Genomic DNA, 24,000 nt, shown 5'->3' with positions numbered 1-24,000 from the left:
TTTAATCAAATATAAATGACTTATGTTGGTAAAGATGGTTCTATCTTTGGTGTATCCCAAGAACTGGATATTGATTTATCAAATTATTACACAAAGTCACAGGCTGAACGACAGAAATATAGTACAGTCATCCCCCGTTTATCGCGGGGGTTACATTCCAACCCCCCCCCGAGAGAAGTGAAAATCCGCGATGAATGGATGCCTCCCCAAAAAAAAAAAAAAAAAAAAAAAAAAAAAAAATCGACTCGTCTGGTCTGGTCGGCTTGGCAGTGATCGGGTTTGAGGTGCAGGATATCGACTCGTCTGGTCTGGTCGGTTTGGCAGTGCTCGTCCAACCGCGGCAAACCTTTTTCCTTCCCGAAGCATATAGCGAGCACCTTCACCTTCTCCTGGAGCGTCAGGGCCTTCCTCTGGCACTTCGGTTCCTTGCCAGAAGCCTTAGAAGGTGCAGGGCGTTTGGGCAGCATAGTGGGGCTTGGAGAAAGAAAAACCTAGAAAATATTCGAAGTTCACAAGCGAAACTTTGTCTCGTGCGTTGTGTGACTGGTCGAGCGCCACGCGTTATAATTTATTGCTTAAATAATTTATATTTTATATATTATTACCGAGATATCTCCATCGAGTGCAGCCTATGGCTGCTGGTTGCATCATTGGTTGGGATGCGGCTATGCCGCTGATGCAGTGTCCCCCTTACCAGTACACTGGTGCTCATTATGCCGACCTCGGAAGGATGACAGCCTGAGTCAACCTCCTGGTGTATTTTAATTCAGCGGCCAATGGGGCTTGAACTCAGGACCCAAGGATCCCAAGCCGCCACCCTAACCACAAAGCCAACACCAGGCTCATTACCGAGATATACCGGGGGAATCTGCAGAAAAAAATTAGTTAGGTTCCAAGGGAAAACCGCGATGAACAGGGGGGCGCGATAGGTGAACCGCGATATAGCGGGAGATTACTGTATCACAAAAAATATTAATATGAAAAATGCTTATAAATTAACAAATTATCCAAGCCCAACTGACGCAAATGACTTGGTGAGATTAAGTGATTTATCGCAATATATATCTTGAAATAAAACAGCTGTGTATTCCAAAGATACAGAAGTGTTGATTTTATCTCCAGGTCATACAGAATTCACAGTTCCAATTCATATAAATATCTATAAAGAAGGGTGTATCCTTTGTATGAGAATCGAACAATGGGGGTATGATATGAATGATTTTGGGTATAATTGGTCATTTAAAATTAACCTAGAATACTGGAAAAATTAAATCAGTCTCTTAAGGAAGAATATTATCCACTTGATGCTGAGAATTAGTTTTGTGGAAGCACGATTCGTAAACAACAAATAAAAGAATTTAATAAGGGTAAATTTAATAATGGTTTTGCCTGAGTTTATATCATGAAAACACAAAGAACAGAATTGTATATAATAAGTAAGGGAATACAAAATGATCTAACTATGGGAAGATGGGGGGGGGGGGGTGTTTCGTGTCATATTAATCTGTCATATATTTTTAATACATAAATGACAGCAATAAGGCTTCAAGAAAAGGGTATTTGGTATTTTAATAAATATGTTCTATCACATAAGAAATGAAGTATTTTCGATAAAAGATTGGTTTTATACTAATGGTAATGAACCAACAACTTTGGATTTAATTAAAATGTTAAATAATGAAAAAAATATAAAGTTAAGAAAACGCAAGGCTCTTTTAGAAATTCAGATGAAATTTTATTGGTTTCCTGTTGTAAAAAATATTATTTTGGATACAGGAAAAACAATAAATCCTGATGAATATATGTATGATATTCTATGGGGTGTAAGCGATTCAAGGATAGTAAGGGATGAGGAAGTTGAAGAGAGAGAAGGAGAGAGAGAGAAGGAGAAGAGAGAAAAGAGAGAGGAGGAGGAGAAGGAGAGGGAGGAAAGAGAGAATAAATAAATATAAAACCATGGAAACCAGTGAGATTAAAAAAAAATTGGGGGTATTACAGAAAATAAATAAATAAATCTCAACGCACCGAGGAGGAAAACAAAGAATTGACAAGTCCATTAGAAATATTTTCATCAAGACTATTAACATCATTTTCAGGTGGAGAAAGTGGAGATAAAGATTATATTATTGATGATGTTGGTGTGATTGACTTTAAAGTTTTTCATTTTTTTTCTTAAATAAATGGAAGAGAGAGTGAAAACATTTCTGAGGATTCTTTATGTTTTAAAAATTAAGATTCAAATGTGCATGTGGGAAACTAAAAAGGTTTTTGCACTCTGTTGGAATTTTTCTCATAAATGAGTTATTGTCTCAAATGTAAAAAGAAAACTAATACTAAAAATCTCATATTTTAAAAGTAAAAATAATAGGGTTGTACATGTTCGGTGTGTGGCTCGAAAAAGACTAAATTTATCTTCAAACATGGAGGAGATATACAAAAGTTTTTATCAGGAAGTAAATTTACAACTACTGGAATACCAGGGGAATCACATGTACCAGGGTATTCTTTCTGTGGTCTTGGCACAAACTTGGATAAAAGATTAGATGAGGCAGACAATCCTCAACCATGGAGTCAACCCATCAATAGGGTTGATGAAGTGTGCATGAGGCACGATATTGATTTTGGTAATTCCACAACTTTGGAAGAAAAGCATGAAGCCGATAGAGAAATGTTGTATAATTTGTCTCCGATACAAAATCCAATCTTGAGAAAAAGTTGATCGGTTCATCGTGAAGAAGATAATTAGTACTAAATTGAAACTTGGAAGTTCAAAAAAAACTTATAGGCTCTAATGATGTCATCAAGACTGAAGAACAATAAGCTGATGAATGACATAAGCCAATATTCACAAATTTCAAAGAAGGAAGGTTTATTCCAAGGAAGTTGATTATATCTGGTCCACTGATTTGATTGAACTCAATAATGATAAGGGGTGCAAGTATGCTTTAACCGTTATTGATTTGAGGAGTAGATATGCATGGGTTATCCCTTTAAAAAAAACAAAAAACAGGTAATACTCTTGTTAGCCTTGCAACAGATATTTAACAAAAGTAAGAGAAAACCTAAAAAAAAAAATTGTGGACTGATGAGGGTAGAGAGTTCTATAACAAGACATTTATGAATTTTCGAAAAAAAATAACAGCAATACATTATACAGTACCTTCAATGAAGGAAAAGCGGTTGTTATTGAGCGCTTCAATCGCACTATAAAAGAGACTATATAAAAAATTGACTGAACTCGGTTCTCAACAATGGTCATCTTTTATTCAGGATATTGTAGATAAGTATAATGATACGATTCACACCTCAACGAATACCAAACCATCAGAAGCATTTACAAAATTAGAATATGTAAAACAGATTAATGTCAGAAAGTCTAAGTTCAAAGTTGGTGATATAGTAAGAACATATAGGTGGAAATCTCATTTTGAAAAAGGTTATACAAAGCGGTGGACAAATGAGCTTTTTAAAATAGTTGATGTGATCGATACAGTTCCTCGGACTTAAAAGGTGTACGATTTAGAAGGGGAAGACATTTTAGGTTCATTTTATTCACAGGAATTACAAAAGATAAATTGAAAAAAAAATTTTTGGGACTCCACCCACACAAACCCTACCCCACACAAGCTCCACCCACAAAAACCACATTCATCATATTCACATAATTAGTGATCAATTCATTCCACACACATTTATTTAATTTAAAAAATTTGCTCCACCCATTCACACAAGCCCCACCCCACACGGGCCACGCCCAAGCGGGCCCCGCCCACACCCGGGCCACGCCCAAGCGGGCCCCGCCCACACCCGGGCCACGCCCAAGCGGGCCCCACCCGGGCCACAGCCACGCCCACACACGGGCCCCGCCCAAGCGGGCCCCGCCCACACCCGGGCCACGCCCACGCGGGCCCCGCCCACGCGGGCCCCGCCCACACCCGGGCCACGCCCACGCGGGCCCCGCCCACACCCGGGCCACGCCCACGCGGGCCCCGCCCACACCCGGGCCACGCCCACATAATCCCCACCCATCCCCCCTGTGCGCCCCCCACCTTTGACCCACCACCCCCCTCATCCCACCCCCCACTCTTCCCCACAAACCCACACGGGAAGGGGAGGGGTGGGATGAGAGGGGTGATGGGTCGTCGGAGGAGCGCACCTACCCCTTTTATTTTACACCTACCCCACCCCCCCCCCCCAATCACCTTTATTCTTTTGTCATGCAAAATCATATAATTATAAGGAAAGCAATTATAATTCATAAAGATTGCAAACATTAAATATGCAGTTGTAAAAATAGATATTTCCAAGCAGTCTGCTTCAGATGTCTTGAGTTTCATGCCAGATTCCTCCAGATGATTAACTTGTGTGTTGGGTTCAACCAGACAGGTGTTTAAACTGAAGAAAAAAAAAATGAGTCAAAACTCAAGGGAGATATCAAAACAGAGGAATAGAGAGATAGAGAGAAGCAGACACACACACACACACACACACACACACACACACACACACACACACACACACACACACACACACACACACACACACACACACACACACACACACACACACACACACACACACACACACACACACACACACGTTTCTCACCTTGAATTCGGTGTCAATGGGCATGAGAGAACTTGTTTCCAGTCAAAAATAATATCGTTCAGTTCATTCCTGAAGGATAAATCTCTTCAAGAAAGTTGTTTATTTGTATACATTCATTATGTAAATCAGATAATTCGTTCTCCACATTTGTAATGAACGATGTTATTGGGGAGAACCTGTTAGGAAAAGATAAACAATAATTATTAGTCATACAGTGATTTAATTAATAATCAGTTGCTTCACTGTCATTCTCAGAGGAAATCAGACTTAACAATACACAAACTTACCAATATTGTGATGGGTTCTCTTCTTCGTCAGATGAAAGATAGTTCATGTTTCAGTCATTTACCATTGGGACAAGATAAGAAAAATGAAAAAGCAGTCAGACAAGATTTTCGATTGAGAGCTGACTTTTAAAGCTACTTAAAGGAAGCGATTACGTAATCTTGGAAAATAACCCGAGCTTGAACACAATGGCAGAGATGCCAACTTTTGGAAATCAGAATTAGGGAGGATTTTCAACCGACACCAAATAATGTGCGCGAAGCGCACATCTCGAGCGCAGTGCGCTCGACCCTTGCGGCGGGGTCCAGGGCCCGCCTTAGGGCCCTGGAAGCTCTGGGGTTCTAGACGCTCTCTAGTGCCCTCTGAGCCCTATTTTGGAGCATTTAACATGTTAAGAATTCCCACTTTTTGAACAAAAAAAGGGGAAAATTGTGCACTTTTTAATGTTACATGTATGTTAATATTAGTAAGTTAGGGGACAATCAAAGATTAACAAAAAGCACAAAAGAAGCAATATTTTTCTTACCTTACTGGCTGGTACTACTGCTGCTTGCTTTTTCCATGGCAGCTTTGCTGAGTGACAGCTGTGTGGCTCTTTTAGCCCTTCTGATTATGTCTTTGCTGTATTCTCTCTGGTAGCAAGGTGGGTGCTATGAGCTAGTTTTTCAAATAAGAGAGCTTCCAGGGTTTTGACACTCAAATTGGGACGAAATTCAGTATGATTCTTCCGTACAAGACTGAGTGCCCGCTCACATGATGCGTTCGAATGAGGAATGACCAAGATTCCCTTCATCACTTTGCTCAAATTAGGATACTTCTTGGCACCAGTGCAGGGATCTGTGAGCTGTGAAATCCGATGCCACTGCTCATCCACTCTCACTGTCTCAGTAGCAATTGTAGCTATGGAGGCGTCTGCCTGGTAGTGAGCGAATTCACTCTCAAGACTGTCTATGTCACTATCACCGCCACTGAACAGACAGGGGAATTTCTTGATGAAAAACTCCACACAGTCAAACCCCACTTCTTGGTGTAGCTTAACATCCAGCACCTGAGCATGCTTGGCTAATTCATCATCTAGCGGCCAGGTTTTGAAGATGTAATTGCAGGCTTTCACATAATATGAGCGAACTGCACTGAAGAAACCTTGGATGTCTGACTCACTCAGAGTGAAGGTGGATTTCTTGAGACTCCTTTGTTCCCTTATATACAGTTTGGCATCGTTCCCAATCATGAGGTCCTCATCATTCTTCTGATGATTTCTGTCAGAGAAGGGTACATTTACCAGAGGAACCGATGACACCGATGGTTTCAAAACCATACGAAGATATCTTTCAGAAGACCATTCACCTCCGTGCAGGAGATGAATACAGGGTTCGTCTCTTTGGAGCAGAAGATTCCCTTCTCAAAAAGCTTGTTAGCATATCGAAGGAAGAAACAATAGAGTTTTGTTTGTGGAGACAAGAACATCCTGTTGACACGTTTTTCTCTAGATTCCTGCACAGTGTTTGAGGAAGATGCGCTTTAGTTGTAGAACTCGTAGTACACTTAGCCGCAGGGCGATCACACTTGCGCTACTGCCAGCAGAAGAGGTCAGACTCGTAGTACCAGATCCAATTTTACGTTTGAGGAGAGAGCTTGAGGTAGGTGCAGCCAAGGAAGAAGACCTCTGATTCGAAGGTTTTGCTGAGCTTCTATCATGATTTGGCAAAAGCAGAACTTAACTTGGGTCCTTCTTGCCTGTAGATGGGACTATCACAGTCTTTCTCGACTCTGAAGGGATCTGCTTTGTAGATGAACGTGATGAAGGGCCGGTGATGCTACCTGCTCTCAGCATTGGTTTTGGTGCTGTCCCTGCTGTCTTCTTCGCAGCAGATACTGCAGTGGTAGTGGTGAATGCTGCTCCACTAGTGCTTGATCCTGCAGTGCCAGTACTGGCAGTAGATACAGTGCCGTCCTTCTTGCTCGTTGTTAGAGTCTTGGCTACAGTTGGTTGCATTTTTCTTCGTACTCTCTTTCTTTGAAGAAGAGGCGAAGTGGCTCCCACTGTTCAATCAGCCTGTCTAGGCACTGACCAAGGGACAGCCACCTTGTTGCGACATGCTTCAGAATCTTGTGTGTCGGGGCATCACAGAGTTCTTGCAGTGCTTTCACTCCTTTGACGCGCTTTACTACTTTTGTCCAAGTAGTAGTAAATATCGATGAGAAAGTCATCTAATTCAATGGGTAAGGCCTGAGCCGCTCTTCTTGGCCGTATTGTGCATCATATGGCAAGGGCATCCCATGATGTAGCACTCTGGATTTTGTTTGTGGATATAAGCAGCGACTCCTTTGTGCTTGCCCACCATGACAGAGGCATTATCAGCACAAAAGGAAACACAATTTCCCACGGAATTTTCCTGTCACTGAACTCATGATCAAGCAGTTTGAAAATGTTTTCTCCAGTGGAATCTTGTTTGCACGCAGGCAAACTTAGCAAACCTTGCTTCACAATCCCAGCACTGTTGTCATAGTACGAAATCAGGACAGGATATAGCTGGGCCTCACCACTGTCATTGCTACCGTCTGGAGCTAGGCTAAATGGAGCTAGTCTAGCAATATCGGCAATAGATGAAGCAGTAACATTCGACAACTCACCAATTACACTGGTCAACAACAAATTTGTTGTCTGCATTTTTTAAGCTGATTTAGGACGAATCTGATGCGCTGAATCCAAAACTCACATTAGTTTTGTTCAATCAGGTCAAGTTTTTGAGATATGGCCACATGTCGTTTTTTACATTTTTGTTCACATGTACGCATGTGTGGAGCATTTTAGAAGAAGTTGGTGGGGGTAAAATGTCATGTCAAATAATTGTTTTAATTGGAAATAATTATTTTAATGACAAGAAGTATTCAGGTACGATAGTTCTAGGTGATTATGTCGAAAAGGGATCAGTTTGAAGTCATAAAACCTCAAAATCTTCCAAAAATTGGTGAGGCAAAGTAAAGCATAAAGTTCGTGGATCAAAACTAAAGTTAATGGGGCAGATTTTGTCATAATGTGATACAAAAAAGTTGTATTTCTTGAAATAACGAACTCTGAAGAATGTACAATACCTACATGCGCCAATTTATGACATGCGCTTCTGCTCAAGCTTGGAGTGCCACAGTACGAACCCAAAGATTGGAGACTGTTCATTGACAGCAGCAAGCGATCACTGAAATGTGTTCTGCTACACAACGGCAACCAGTTTGCCTCTGTACCCATCGCTCACTCGACTACACTGAAGGAGAAGTATGAAGCGGTGAAGTACGTGCTGGAGAAAATTGGTTATGATCAGCATAAGTGGTTTATTTGTGTTGACCTGAAGATGGTGAACTTTTTGTTGGGACAACAGTCTGGCTTCACCAAGTACCCATGTTCTCTGTGCATGTGGGATAGTAGGGACCGTGCTCAGCATTACACGAAGAAGGACTGGCCTGTGCGGGAGGAATTGGTGCCATGCAAAGAAAGGAACGTCATCAACGACCCTCTGGTGGACAGAGACAGAATACTCTTCCCACCGCTGCACATCAAGCTCGGCTTAATCAAGCAGTTCACCAAGGCTCTGGACAAAGATGGTGACTGCTTCACTTACTTGTGCCAGGCTTTTCCAGGATTGACCATGGAGAAGTTGAAAGCTGGCATCTTTGATGGTTCTCAGATCCGTCAGCTCATCAGAGATCCAGAGTTCAAAAACTCAATGAACGAAGTGGAACTGGAAGCGTGGAATACATTTGTTTTGGTAGTGAAGAACTTTTTGGCAACAATAAGGCCAGAAACTACGCAGAACTTGTCAACAACATGCTGACTGCTTTCAGAAACCTGGGCTGCAACATGAGCATCAAGATGCACTACCTATTTTCACATATGAACCGGTTTCCTGAGAACCTGGGTTCAATGAGTGACGAGCAGGGGGAGAGATTCCATCAGGACATGAAGGAGATGGAGACCAGGTATCAGGGTCGCTGGGACGCAGTCATGATGGCTGACTACTGTTGGAATCTGAAGAGAGACCTCCCTGCCGCTGAACATTCCAGGAGTTCGAAGAAACGGAAGTTCAAGCCCTGAAGTTTGAACAGTGGTGACGCAACATGCAATTTACTTGTACTTACCTTTATCAATGCCCACCATTCAGATGACAGTCATCGATGTTTCTATCATGTAATCAATAAATGTTGTTGGCAAAACATTTTTTTTTCTTCAAAACATGTTTAGGATGATATGTGATGACAAAAATCAGCTGATAATGCCACAAAAATGTAATTGATTTTGTCACAAGATCTGATTTTTTTCAAATCAACTTAGCACAAAAACCTGACCTGATGGAGAGAAACGGATGCCATTTCCTGATTCAGCAGTGCCAGAATACCCTAATTCACTTGTAGAAATCTAGACAACATTCAGAAAGTAAAAAATTGTTGACCAGTGTTCTTTTTTTCTTCTTTGTTCTTGTTCTTTTTTTTTTCTTTTTTTTTCTTGCTTTTTGTTCTTGTTTTTTTTTTTTTTTTTTTTTTTTTGTTCTTGCACATCTTGCACATCTTGCAAGTTTTTGTTCTTGCACATCCATACTTTGAAGCAACTTTTGAATCTGGAAACATCTTTTGAAATAGAGGTCCAGCATGATCTGAGACTGATATGGGCAAGTTATGTTCCACAATAAATCCACTAAAGAGAAGTTCCGCTCGGGTAACATCCTCTTCCTCGCTTGTCCCTTGTTTGGTGAAATAATTCAGAAGTGTACCGGTACCCGTGCTCGAAGATCTCTCCTTTGCAATGTCTGTGTGCCGTTTGCTTCCAACGTGCTTCCGAATATCATCGCGACCTCCGTGCTCAACTGAAATATCAACGCTGCATACTGTACAATACGCATGATGAATTCCTCTTTCAGACTTTTCGAATACACGGGTATTGGAGACTGTATTCGGTCTTGTACTTCTGAGACCATTTCTTGGTCTTCGTAAGCTTCTTTTCTGCCATTTCGTAATCAACATCGAGGGCTTGAAGCATCGGTAACTTCGAAGTCGATGTTCCACAGCTGCAGCGCGACTCGTAGAACTCTAGCGGCTGTTAAACACCGCACGGTGGTCGCGACCGCCGGGCTGGTACGGGGCCCAGCTGCATGCAGTGAGCGTATCGCATGCATATACACTGTGCATACATACCGCATGCACTGTATTGCACACATACCGCATGCACTAAATCTCAGTGCATGATCGCATAAGCGAGATCCAGACCCAATGTTTCGCTGCTCCTCATTTGAATTTGCATTTTTTTACGTACAATTTGGTAGCAGCGAACGTTATGGAGTTACCACATGCTATACGTAGCAGACGATGCTTTTCATTCAATTCTTATACTAGTACATTCTGATTAGTGAACAGTGCAAAAATATCAAAATTTCGGGAGGATAAGGATAGTGATCGTAAGGGCGGGAGTTTGGGTGAATTTTCGGAAGCCTCCCGATGAAATCGGGAGGGTTGGCATTGCTGCAATGGGGACAGCTTCGTTTTTTAACAGCTCAGTAATTCTGGAAAATTTTCAGCTGCACGAATGTGTTCTACCCCATTTTACAAAACCAAAGGATGAATACACTCGATTGGATCACTCTTTGAGTGGAATGAAAATATAAAAGGAAATCAGTAAGTCTCAGTTTAACATGTGCTCAATGGGGCAGAGAGCAGTATCCTATTTTGACCTGATAGGCCGCGAGTCAGAGGGGGCAGGGGGGTGGGGAAAAAAATCACTCCTATTTGGGGTTTTTTGGGTCTTAAGACAGTCTCAATTTAACACGAGCTTGTATGGGAGAGGGAGAAAATCATTCTCCTGTTTTGACCTGATGGGCCTTGAGTCAGAGAGTTTCCCCTATTCATTTGTATGGGTGAGGGAGGAATCCGTATCCTGTTTTGGGTTTTTTCAGGGTTGATTCAGAGAGTTTTCCCCCTTTTCCCCATTCATTTGCATGGATGCCTTCGAAGCCCCATTTATCCTCCACTTAGGTCTTTATGTTTGCTATGAAATTCTTTTGGATATTTTAAATCAACCTCAAAATAATATCTAACTTCAGCTCCATCCAATTTTTTTTGAGAGGAGATAACAATGTCTTGTAAAACTTTTTCATAATGTTTTTCTTTAACCCATTTAAGTTTTCCATAAGGTAAAGATTGAGACATAGCCCACCCATACAAATTGTTAGCATCATAATACATCAGGTAAGAGTTGTCCTCATTCTTATTATAATCAGGAAGATATTATATTGTTTGCTTTAGCACATCTCTTGGAACATACTTGAGATATTCCTCCTCTTTTAGCCTTTTCTATCATTAAAAGCATATCTATATCACTGATTAATTCCAAATCCTGTTTTATCATTTTTAACATGGCACTCCAAGCCAAACCTGGGGCTGTGTAATCGTGAGCAGGGTCGAATCCATAAGAATTTTTATAATGACAGACTGTTCTAAAAGTCTCAAACACATCAGTCAATAATACATCAGTTTTAAAATACAAATCGTGATATTCTACATGATTCTTTATATTAAACTTCTCCCAAACCTTTTCAGCTTGTGTATTATCTCTATTGGAAATATGAGTTTTATTCAACTTGCTATAAAAACTTTCCCTTGAAGGAAGTTGTGTTTCTTTAAACTTCTCAAATGAATCCATATTGTCATACGGATATATTCCCTTTTGTGATAAGAGATCAATCTCTTCTTGATTTGAGAAATGTGATTTAACATTCGATAAGTTTTTAATATTTGATGCTAAGTTAGATAATGGACTTGCCTTAAACTTGTATGTGTCAATAAATCCGAGATAGGTTATGGGGGATGGATGAATTGTTTTTGTGAATGAGATGTATTTTTGATCTGTGTTAAGAATGGCAGAAATATCTCCAGATGTCTTTGAAAGTTCATTGATAAATAGATGTGCATCATAGTGAGCGTTATGAAGAAAGACAGGAATAAAGTTTGGGGCTTGTAATTAAGATTACAACGGGAATGAGCTGGACCTCTATATTTACAAGTAATATGACATAGTGTGGCCGATAACAGCAATTTCTCAGAGGAATCGTACAAATGATACAAGCATCAAATTTGGCACATTTGTTCTCCAGGGGATTCTAATCAAATCTGCCTGATTGGCCATTTGAAAATCCAAATTTTGAAGAAAAAAAAACTTCAAAGAAGTCAAGATCACGAATCAATGTTGGATGCTGGCTGGGATTGGTGAATGTTTCAGAAATATCATCAAAGACGTTCCAAGTCTGCCATGCAGTTTTCTTCCCTTTACCGCGGAAGGCAGACACGTCACATCCAGTGAACGCATGGAAGTATGGGATCCCTCTATCTTTCTCAGGCCCTATTGCAGAAACTACCTCATGGACTGGAATCCATCGTGCCTTGGCTCCTTGGCCAAAAGCAATCCACATGTTTTCAAGACCTAGTTCCTGTAAGGATGGCAGTACAGATATTGCTACAACGAGTATGTCCGTGTCATTAGCCTTAATGAAAATGGACTTGCTACCATCAGTCGTTGCATCCCTGGCGTGTACACATATTCGAGTGTCAGCTGCTTCATGACAACATGGAGACAGAGCATCCAGTGACTTCCTTTTGTTGCTAATGGCATCTTCTCCTTTTGTGACAATGACTGTGCTTGTCGTCTGTGCTTCACACATCTTTTCCGCAAGGAAGTGAAACAGCTCAGTCTTGTTGCTGTCACCTCGAAGAAAGCTTCTCCAGTTACTTGGGGTCTTACTGGTTCCTGTTACTCTTCTTCTGATTCCTTGCCCCCTTTTCGACCTTGCCTCGGACTTCAGACTTGACTTCTTGTACACAAACACTACGTCCACCCTCTCGTACCTGGCACCATAGGATTCCACCTTTGGGATGATGTCTTCTTTCGCATAGTCATCAAATATCTTTGAAGTACGTGGAGGTAGGGCATTGATAAGTGCTGAGCCATCAATGATGACTGCATCTCCCCTTGGTTCTCTGTCTGGGATGTTCACTTGCACTTCAAGAATTTCAGCCAGCTGTGACTTCAAATTTTTTCAAATTTTTCAAAATTTGGATTTTCAAATGGCCAATTGGGCAGATTTGATCAGAAAGCCCTGCAGAACAGAAATGCCAAATTTGATGCTTGTATCATCATTTGCACAATTTTTCTACCATCTACTACACTAACAATGATCCTTAACTTTAACCTCTCCCTCAATTTTCTCCTCACAAATATGACAGATACTGTTCTTCCTAAATTCCTTTTTCTCTCCCTTTGTTAATGACATTGGTTTATAGGTTTTAACCATTATTTCTCTTCGACTTGTACAGTCTTTTTCAAATAGTCTTTCAAACTCCTCTGAGGCATCTTCTCCTCTATAAAGTTCCAACTTGTATTCATCACCAACAGCTGATTTGATATAATAACAGAAACCACAAGGAGTATGTATTTGATATTTATTTGTGTATGATATATTTGGATTTGGAGAAACAGTATCTATCTTTTTAAGGATACTTTCAAAATCAACATATATCACAAATGGATGTTTGTTAGATTTGTTGTAATCTTTGAATGATATCTTCTTTCCTGGTTTTGGTATATTAATTATGGTTGATTTATGATTACTGCAGTATTTTGAATGTTGATTTAATCTTTCTTTCATATGAAAGAAGTTGAGACATCTCTCATAGGGATATGTTTTATTTGTTCTATTGAATACTTGTGAGGTGACAAGTGTTGATTAATTTTTGATACAAGCATAATGTAAATTTTTCCCTGAACTATAACAAAGAAGGTCAATGTGTGCTTCATCATTTTTATAGTTATTTGAACTTTGTTTGTATCCATTAATCCATATACATTAACATAAATTAATTCTTCATTTTCTCAAATTCAGGAATATCTCTCAATGACATTGGAAACTTTAAATCTTTAACATTTAGCATATTCTCGTATTTCTTATAATGTTCAACCCTTTCAGGTTTCCATTGTGGAGGATGTAAGTGGGCAAGAACAGACCATAAAAAATTTATTATCTTTGTTTTGAATATTAACAACCGCTTTTTAAAGTTTTATCTCTTTTCGTAAGTCAATATAAGAAGAAGCTTTAAGAGGATCTCATTTTAAGATGTTTATATCTAAAAAGATTATTTTTGTTATGGCAAATCCACTACCTACTCGAGTGTTATCAACATCTTGTTCTTGTCTCTGGAGTTCATCGTAAACGTCACACCTCACAAAATCTTGAAATGATGTGATAAAGTGAAGGTTTGTCCTCATATGGGGAGTAGTTTCGTCACCTTCTCTGACCATATTCAATTTTACTACTATATAAAACTTACAAGTTTTCATTTCACTTAATGTGTTTTTAATTACAGTTTCAATACTTTGTTTAACTATATCAACTGTTTCAATGATTGAAGATGGTCCAGGGTCTTCAAAGCGAAACAATCTTATTTTTATATGTCCTTTAAATGCCCCATCAGTGTTTTCAATGGAGAATTTAGAGGCCACTTCCCTTTCTTCATTCTTCTTGTGTTTGCGTGATTGAAGGTGTCTGCTATAAAAAAAATATTTTTAAAGAATATCAATATTACATCTATCACAATGTTTTGTTTGTTGTTCAAATGGAGATATTTGTCTGAAAAGATTGAATGTGTGTTTGTTGGTTTGAAGGTGTTTTTTTATAACACTTACATTCATGATTACAAACATCGCAGTACGTTGTATTCATCATATTTATATAGCAAAACTTTGCTTAAACAAAATTTTCTTGATGAAAATTACATTTAATTTACAGGTGAATCTGTGCTTAAACCCATTTTATTCACAAACTTTTTTTTACTTCATAAATACAATGTTTCATGACACAAAAGACAAGTTTCAATCAATCTCTAAATTTGTAAAAGATACTGAGAAATATGTCGAGGATGTAAAATTGAATAAAGATAAATATAACAACGACTAGATAAAACAATATGGGCGAATAATACGAGTTCAACTCCCTTCAGTGGAAGGGCTTTTAGTATAACTGGAAGAACATCAATTAAAGTAGCTCTAACAAAAGTTTCTTCTCTCCTTCTGGCAATATATTCAAAACTAGAAAAAGCAATGAAACAAGAAAAAGTATCAAAAAAGAAAAACCTTATGGATGAAGCTTTTGAAAGAAAAGATAAGACCATCTGCAATATGCAAGGAGAAATTTGTATTTTTTTTTTTTTTTTTCGGCAACCCTAAAGATGTAAATCTTGATGAAATAAAAGATGTTAATATATCAGGTGAAATGATATTTCATTCAGTTGTAAAGGACCATTTTAAAATTACCTTTAAGATAAAAAATGTAGTAGTTAAATTTGTTCATGAAAAAAAGTATATTGATACAGATGATAATGTTTTTTCTACTAATTAAATACGAGTCATTATTCAACTGAAGATTTTGAAGATGATGAGAGAGATGATAGTATCTCTGTTGGAACAGAAGACAGTTATGATTCCGAGAGTTTGTGTTCAAACGATAGTTATGAAAGTAGTTTTATAGATGATTGTGAAAGCACCAATGAAAGTACCGAAGATGAATTTTGTTTGAAGTAAAGTTTTACTATATAAATATGAATAGCATACGAGAACTTGAGCCTCTTGAGTTCCCCAATTCTCCATATGACAAATTTGAGAATTGTCCTGCATGTGATAGAGTGGGATTAAACACAGTCAGAAGCCCATAAACAACGTATATTCTGTGATTATCTTCTAATTAATGAAAATAAAAATGGAACATAACTGTTTCAAAATTACATCAAAAATGAATTACTTTACATCAATTTCTCTTGTTAATCTCGTAAAGAACGAGGGTGAGAATACACCTCTTTTCTTACAAGGGAAGAGACTGAACAAATGACGATGTTTCATGGACTGATGATTTATATTATTCACGATTGTCATTTTCAGGGAAATATCAACACAATATATTGTATAAATAAAATAATGGATTATCTTGGAATTAAACCTGAACTGAGGATAAACCATAGAGTTTCTATAAAAAAACAATAACATTAAATAACCTGTTTTCCAAATATATAAATGAATGATTTTTTACCAATTTGGGAAAATAAGATAAAATTCAACTACCATAAAAATCTTCCAAATTCATCAAGATGTCTCATAGTTGGTTCAAGCAGATGTGGAAAAACCTGCTTACTTTTAAAGATGCTCCTTACTCCCAACTTTTTAAATTATGATAATTTAATAATTTTCACGAAGTCAAGTTTTCAACCTGAGTATCAACTACTCTCACAAGGTTTTAATGCTGGTCGTCAAAAAGACGATACAATCGGTTTATTTAAACTTCAAAAGAAACTCCATGATTATAACATTGAATATATAATACAACTATTTTGTGATACACAAATGTAAAAAGAAATCAAAACCTGTAACTTGTATTCTTAGTGATTTTACAGATGATTATACCTTCACCCAAAGGTTTGGATAAATCAAAAAAGAACCTCAGTATCTTTGATTGTGTTAATGAGAGAAACGATACGGTAATGGATAGCGACTACACAAGAGGGAGACATTCTTCTTGTAATTGTACTTATCATAGTCAATAATACTTTCAACCCCCTCGTCGCTCAATAAGAAACTATGCTAATACTTTTATTTCATTCAAGTTAAATTCAATAGATATAAACAATTTTTGGAGAGACAATTGTTCTACATTATGTCTTAAAAAGGAATTTGGGGATTAGATGAAGCACACGACTGAAAAATATAAATATATTGTTGTGAAACAAGACGAGGTATTAAGGTGTATATTTTTTATTTTATAAACAATTACATATATAAATGGCAACTATTATTATAAATCTTGTGGGTAAATCTGCTTCCGGAAAAAAAACTTTCATAAATCAATGTTCTTGAATAGTAATGAAAATATAGTAAGCTTTTTTAAAAAACACCATGCGATTCATATTGTATCTACAACAACCAGAGCAATGCAGCCAGGAGAAGTAGAAGGTGAAGATTATTACTATATTTCAGTGGAGGAACATATGCGATTGAGGAATGAAGGCAAAATATTTGAGGAGGTCTCTCTTGGTACAACAAAATATTCACATTGTAAGAGTGAGTTAAAGAAACTAAAATCTGGTGGTCTTGGGATATTAGACACTAATCCAGAAGGAATGAAACAAATTATTAAACCTCTGAGTGGTAATGGAGTCAAGATATTATCATGGATTCGATATATTATCATGGTAATGGAGATATGCTTTCTTCTATTGCACAAGCAGGTGTAAAATTAACTAAAAGGAGTAATGGATTATATCTTTCTCATCAATAAATGAGCAGTGATGAGTGGTTTAAAGAATTTGGAAAAAATACATCAAATTTAGAACTTGTCAAATATTATAAGAAATTAAAAATTCATAATGTGGTTATACGTATGAGAGATGAGTTAATAAACTTGCCTGAATATACTGTGAGAAAAAGCATGTTCTCACCAAATTTAGTGTCCCACCCACCACGTCACGTGACCTTTTTCAGGCTCCCAGGGATTTGTTGGCTAGTCGGACGTGGTGGACGGACCGCATGAGAGCTGCGACGCCATTGCTGGCAACAGACGTGGCTCTAAGATCGCGAGTGGAAAAAAAAATGTATCGAGCGCTCCAAATCGCATGTTTTAAAAGCGATTTTCAAGTGATTTTAAAGACTCTCGACAGCACAGTCGCGCTGATCGTTGATAGCTCCGTCTGAAAGATTGAGTTAAATCGGGACGCGTGTGATCGTTATTCCCGGCTATCGTCGAGCGGAGCTGTGAGTTGTACAACCTGTTTTTGGAACTCTATTGTTGCCAAGAGTTCTGGCAAGTTTTTTGTGCTGTGTAATTCATTCTGTTTCCAGCCATTTTTGAGATTGAGCCAATAAAATATCGTGCCTACCCCTAGAGGCCGATTTGAAACACAGTGGTGTGTTTAGTTGTTCTCTTTGTCCACACGTGGACTGCTTGAAGCTCGGACATCAACGTCAGTATTCCGTGCTGGAAGATATTAACAGCCGGGATCGCGACAAATGGGCGGCTCGTCCGGGATTCATTCAAGTAAGAGACATTCGAACCAAGACAAATTCCACAGTGGGCCGCCATCTTCCTTCATCTGATCATCGTTCCCTCATCAGCGGACGCCATCTTGGAGGAACCTTCTCACCAGCGGATGCCATCTTGAAGGAACCTTCTCACCATAGGACGCTATCTTGTGTCTACGCCGGCCATCAGCCAACAATAAAAAAAAAACGTGAGTTATTTGTACGTTGCATTTTCTCATTGGCAATTTGATGTGCGGTGGTGGTATTGGGTATTTCGTGTCGTATTTCCCCAACAGAGCGTTGTGTGTGAATTACGTGTATCACCCCAATATTGTTTGCCTCCCCTGTGTGAATTGCCCCGCCCCATGTGGTGAAAGATATTGCTGCTGAAGTATTTCGACCCAGCCTCCTTTTAGACTTAGTGTTTTGTGCCCTTGTCGTATGATAACTCGTAGCCAAACCATGTCGGCAGGAGAAGTGAGAGATCAACCTGATCATGTTGACAGTCACGTGGGTGTCGATGTGAGCGACGCAATCAGCCTTGACCCGGTCACTGAACACGATATGTTAGGGAGCGATCCCATCATGACTAAATGCATGCGTTCGACCTTTGGTCCGGGCTGACTCCGGTTCAACAACTCGACATGTATAACAGGGAGAGTGACAGGGCAGAGTCTGAGCGACTCAGGGAGAATGACAGGGCAGAGGCTGAGCGACTCAGGGAGAATGACGCAGAGATAGCTGCAAGAGCAGCGGCATAGGCTGAGCGACTCAGGGCAGCGGCTGAGCGACTCAGGGAGCATGGCGCGGCAGAGGCTGAACACGTCAGATCATGAGTGGCGAATGTTGACTGAACGACAGCGGGCAGATGTGTCTGCTGCACCAGTCCCAGAAATTGTTCATGTTCGTTTGCCGGACTAGACGGGAAACACGAAGCCAGAAACGTGTCTGGAGATGGGGGAGAAGTTGTTGACTTCGGGTGGTATTGATGAGAGCTTGTGGGTCGGCCATCTTGTTAGCCATCTATCTGAAAAGGCGAGGGAGGTATATGCGGGGATGGCAACCGAGGACGTAAACGAATACCGGAAGTTGAAGGCCGAGATTTTGAACACCTATGCGGTGTACCCGTGTATTTATAGGCGTAATTTTTTCAGTTGGACTCGTCAGTCCAGTCAAACCTATGAGGAACATTCGCGGGTCGTATTGGAACAGCTGCAGAGATGGTTTGAGAGGAGCAGCGTTGTTACCTCCAGCAGTTGCGGAACTCCTGGTGCGTTATCGTATCGATCAACAGCTTCCGCAGGACTTAGCGTTGTTTCTTGTCGATAAAGACACTGTTTCCTTGTCAGACGGTGTCAAGCTTATTGATAAACATGTTTTGGCGTGCAAAATGTTGCAAGCCACGCAGTCGAGTCGTAAGACGGAGGATTCTGCAGTCAAGACCGCCCCCCGTCTGCCCGGCGGCTAGATCGAGGGGAAGGGTTCCCCGATGCCCTCCACTGGTGGCGGTCGCGAGCTGCAGACCAGGGCACGGCCCTGGTGCGATTTCTGCAAACGCGTGGGGCACGGTGGAGACCACTGTTTCTCTAACCCAGCTAGTCCGGCCTATCGAGCAACCCGGTTGTTAAATCGGAGGGAAGTCAGTGGAGGTCATCAACTGGGTCCTCGTGTATAACGGTGGCATCAGTCACTGTGACATCGGTGGCATCAGTGACAGAGGTCACTGCCACCGAGGCTAATACTATTCATCCTCTGTACCAGGATTATTCAGGGACAGCCTTAGTGGGTGGCCCTGATTCAGTGGTGAAGTTTAAGGCCCAATACCTTTGGGATACTGGGGCGACGCTGTGTGTTCTCCGGGCGGGGGTAGTTCCGGCCTCTCGGATGCATTATACCGGCGAGTATATCGTCCTTCGGGGCATTAATCAGGCTCCTGGCTGGTATCCCCTTGCTCTCCTCGAGGTCCGGAGTGACATTTTTACGGGTCCGATGACCTGTGCGGTGGTACCCTACTACCCGGTAGCAGGGGTATCCTTGCTGATTGGCAATGATGCAATGGCCAGGGAGGAGTTATTGACTCTGACCTGTGGGGTGGTCACCAGATCCCAGAGCAAACAGGTGGAGAGAGTGGCTGAGTCAGACATATCTTCACTCTGGCCCGAGGAGCCTCGCGCCTCAACTTCAGCCTCCGACAGTAACGTTGCTTCGACTGAAGTCGACCAGAGCCTCCAGTCAGGCCAACCTCAGGAGCCGGGCTCCTCAGGGACCGTTCCCTTCTGTGACACGGGGACCCCAGATACTCGTTCGCCGGTCGGCGAATCCGGTGAGGAGGGTCAGTCCTTCGAGGCAGTTCACAACCCCAGTTCTGTGCCTGAGGTCACTCCCGCATTGTCTGCGGTAACCAGTCTAGTGGAGGATCAGCACTTCGATCCCACCCTTGCCACCCTCTGGGAAATGGGGGAAGACTCCGAGCCTGGACGAACAGGCTACTATGTGAATGGTGCAGGTGCGGTGATGCATAAATATTCCCCCAAGAACATGTCCTCCACCCAGACGTGGAGGGTACGACACCGACTTGTCGTACCGGGGAGGCATCATCAGTCGGTCCTGCAGTTGGCCCATGACAATATTTCCTCAGGTCAGGTCGGAGCGGCCAAGACCTTAGCCAAGGTCAAGGATCAGTTCATATGGCCCGCCATGTCGCGAGACATCAAGCGCTATTGCGCTTGCTGTCTATATTGGCCATGGACACATCACCATCTACATCGACCACCACCCGCTCGGTTGGCTCAGCCAAGCCCAAAACCTCCAACCAGCGTATTCGGCGCGGGGCGCTTCTCCTCTCAGAATACGACCTCACAGTAAAACATGTGAAAGGAGTGGAGAGCAGACGAGCTGACCTCCTTAGTCGCCATCTAGTAGACAAGGAGCACCAAAGTTAAGTTTCGTTCCCTTTGTCTCTCTATTGTGGTGCAGGTGAATGGTAAATATGGTGGAGTAGATATTAATGTGGTGTAGTGTGTTTAATATTGTTGTGGATGAACATTGTTTATTGTACAAGAATGTTAACTATCACCACCATCATATTGCCCTGCGATTTGCAACTCGTACAATAACTGGTTTCAAAACGCTGTCTATCCGACGGGCTTTATTTTAGGTGGGGAGGACTGTGAGAAAAACCATGTTCTCACAAAATTTAGTGCCCCACCCACCACGTCACGTGACCTTTTTCAGGCTCCCAGGGATTTTTTGGCTAGTCGGACGTGGTGGACGGACCGCGTGAGAGCTGGGGCGCCATTGCTGGCAACAGACGTGGCTCTAAGATCGCGAGTGGAAAAATATATCGAGCACTCCAAATCGCATGTTTTAAAAGCGATTTTCAAGTGATTTAAAGACTCTCGACAGCAGTCGCGCTGATCGTTGATAGCTCCATCTAAAGGATTGAGTTAAATCGGGGAGCGTGTGATCGTTATTCCCAGCTATCGTCAAGCGGAGCTGTTAGTTGTACAACCTGTTTTGGAACTCTATTGTTGCCAAGAGTTCTGGCAGGTTTTTTGTGCTGTGTAATCCATTCTGTTACCAGCCATTTTTGAGATCGAGCCAATAAAATATTATGCCTACCCCTAGAGGCCGATTTGAAACAGAGTGGTGTGTTTAGTTGTTCTCTTTGTCCACACGTGGACTGCTTGAAGCTCGGACATTAAAGTCAGTATTCCGTGCTGGAAGATATTGTTGTGGTTGACCAAATTCGCAAACCACCATTCAGGTCCCTTAGGTGAGATATCTCCGTAAGTATATGTGTAGTTAGGCCCAAACCCGTTGTCTAGAGGGAATAAATGTCATTCATGCTGGCTGCGACTCTTCAGGATAGCCGTTTTTCTTTTACTATCTTTATTTTGGACCAACCGCCATTATTACCACCACCAACCACGTCTCAACAGTCATCACATCAACCACCCACCACAACGCCGCTTCACCATAACAGCCACGACCTTTACAGTCACACCTCGCAACCGTTGCATCGCCACCGTTCTTGCGCCGCTTGTGGGTACCGGTATTGGATTCGTGCAGGGCGCGCGCCGAACAGCGTGTACAAAACCACGGACTTTCCGGTTGACGGGTTGGGAGCGTGGCTGCGAAAGGTGAGTATCGCTGAGTGGGTACCCCGGGCACCAGGCTAGTCGGCCGTGGTAGGCCAAGGGCCCATGGGGGCCGGGATAGCGTAGTGGGCACGGGTGCGCCTGCTTGGTGCGGGGGCCCGGGGCGCCATTAGCCGCGTGGGCAGTGTTGTGGGCAAGGGTGACCCTCGGAAAGGGGCCTGGGAAGCCAGCCTGCCACGTGTGCGTTTCAGGGGAGGTGCCATGGGGGGCACTCCCCGGTGTTAGGGAGCTGGTAGGCTCGGAGGCAGTGTAGTGCCCGGGGGTGCCATAGCGGGAGATTCGGCAGAGGGTCGTGCCTGCCAAAGGGAGCCACGTGTCCCAGCCATGAGACCGTGTGAGGGCACGGAGAGAAAATTGGGGGGGGGGGCGAGGCCCGAAATTGCGAGGACACCAACACAGGCGACGGGAATCTGGGTTGCTAGAACCAATAGTTTAAGCGAGAGGCGCTTGTTGAAAGCCCCGGGGTAGTTTAACAGTTAAATGGTTAGAGTAGATTAGGAGATTTACCCCTCCGCACCATCCATCCCCTCGCTGTCGTTGTGGGCCGCTGGACCCACTTTGGTTATAGATCGCCGAACTCTGGGGAGGCCATTCTGAGGCTTCGTTGGGCCTCGACACAGGACGTTGGCTCTCCCTTATTCCCCTCCGGGAAGGGAACGTAGGGGTTGGGAGTAGGCTAGGTGACAGGATAGGTTAGCCGTACAAGGACGATAAAGGGGGTTAGGGGACGATTTATAGTGGGGAAGTAAAAAAAAAAAAAAAAAAAAAAAAAAAATTAAGTTGGGGCTAAATTGGGGTTTGACAAATTAAGGGAGTGGGTATGTACAGTGACAGGCAAAGGCGATAGGTTGGGAGGGAGACAGGTAGGTAGGTCTGAGCCCGCCTTCCAAGTGGCCAGCACCACCGCACTCCCTCCACCAACCTTCACTGAACAGCAAAGGCTGGCCAACTTCATCTGCCGGCTGGCTGTTTTTCTTCAAGGCCTGTGCCAGCCCACTTCATCGGCAGCTGTTGTGTTGCTGCAAGGCCTGTGCCGGCCGGATCATCTGCAGCTGTGGTACTTCAAGGCCTGTGCCGGCCAGTTCATCTGCCGGCTGTGTTTGCCTGCAATGGCCTTCTTCTGCGGGCTGTGTATGCCTGCAGCGGCCTTCTTCTGCAGGCTGTGTTTGCCTGCTGCCTTTGCCATGCCATGCCCACTGCCCCTGTTCACCAGCCCCGTTCAATTTTTGCTTTGCCCCCCCCCCCCCTGTTCATTGCCATGTGCGCCAGGATCGTAAAAGCAACAGTTTGCAAGCTGCGAGAACTGCCCTGTTGGCAGCTACAACACGGGCCTGCAGTGGCGGCCCATGCACCGTGTTTGTGTCCATCCATCCATTCGTTGTGTTCATTGCGTGTGCCACTTGAGCTGGCACGGAGACTGTTTGTGCAGCCCATGCACCGTTGTGGTTCACTGCGTTCAGTTCAAAAGGGAAGGCCTTGGACTGCGTGTGAGCAGCCAGCCACGTTCCCTGTCACCTGCATTGTTTTGAGCCAGAGACTGCATGCGAGCAGCCTGGCTCCCTGTTAACTGCTTTCTTTTTGCAGAGCTCATTGATCCTGGGCCATGGTTTAGTGTAAAATTTGTAAGTTAAGGTTAAGATGTACTGTACATATGAGTGCGCCCCCGGCATGTTTGTCTTAGCGCCGGCAATTTTATTTAAGTCGTCCGTGTGAGTGAGTTTGTTTAGGTAGTTACGCAGCCCTCAGGTTATTTATTTTGGGGACACGAATACCATGAATGTCGCACTCAGGGATCCATAGGTAAAATGTACTAGGGGAAAACTACACATGATGGCACACGAGAATTTGACG

At 42.2% G+C, this 24,000-nt stretch overlaps 1 long non-coding RNA gene across 3 annotated transcripts in view; it reads right to left on the bottom strand.

Annotated features, from left to right (window-relative positions):
* Positions 1–4,200: 4,200 nt before the first annotated feature.
* Positions 4,201–24,000, bottom strand: part of LOC147027353 (uncharacterized) — a 39,827-nt gene continuing 20,027 nt past the window's right edge. Inside the window, exons 3-4 of one of the 3 annotated variants that reach the window (XR_015057005.1) lie at positions 4,609–4,784; positions 4,201–4,395 (exon numbers count right to left, since the gene is read on the bottom strand). This is a non-coding gene — a long non-coding RNA (uncharacterized LOC147027353). Of the gene's footprint in view, positions 4,785–24,000 lie in introns of all 3 variants that reach the window. The other 2 variants (XR_015057006.1, XR_015057004.1) reach the window with 2 other exon arrangements.

This window comes from Eptatretus burgeri, chromosome 4 (genome assembly GCF_056783735.1).
Source record: "Eptatretus burgeri isolate ZD-2024b chromosome 4, Ebu_testis_v1, whole genome shotgun sequence".
NCBI lineage: Eukaryota > Metazoa > Chordata > Myxini > Myxiniformes > Myxinidae > Eptatretus > Eptatretus burgeri.
This window is presented reverse-complemented; position numbering and strand designations above follow the sequence as displayed.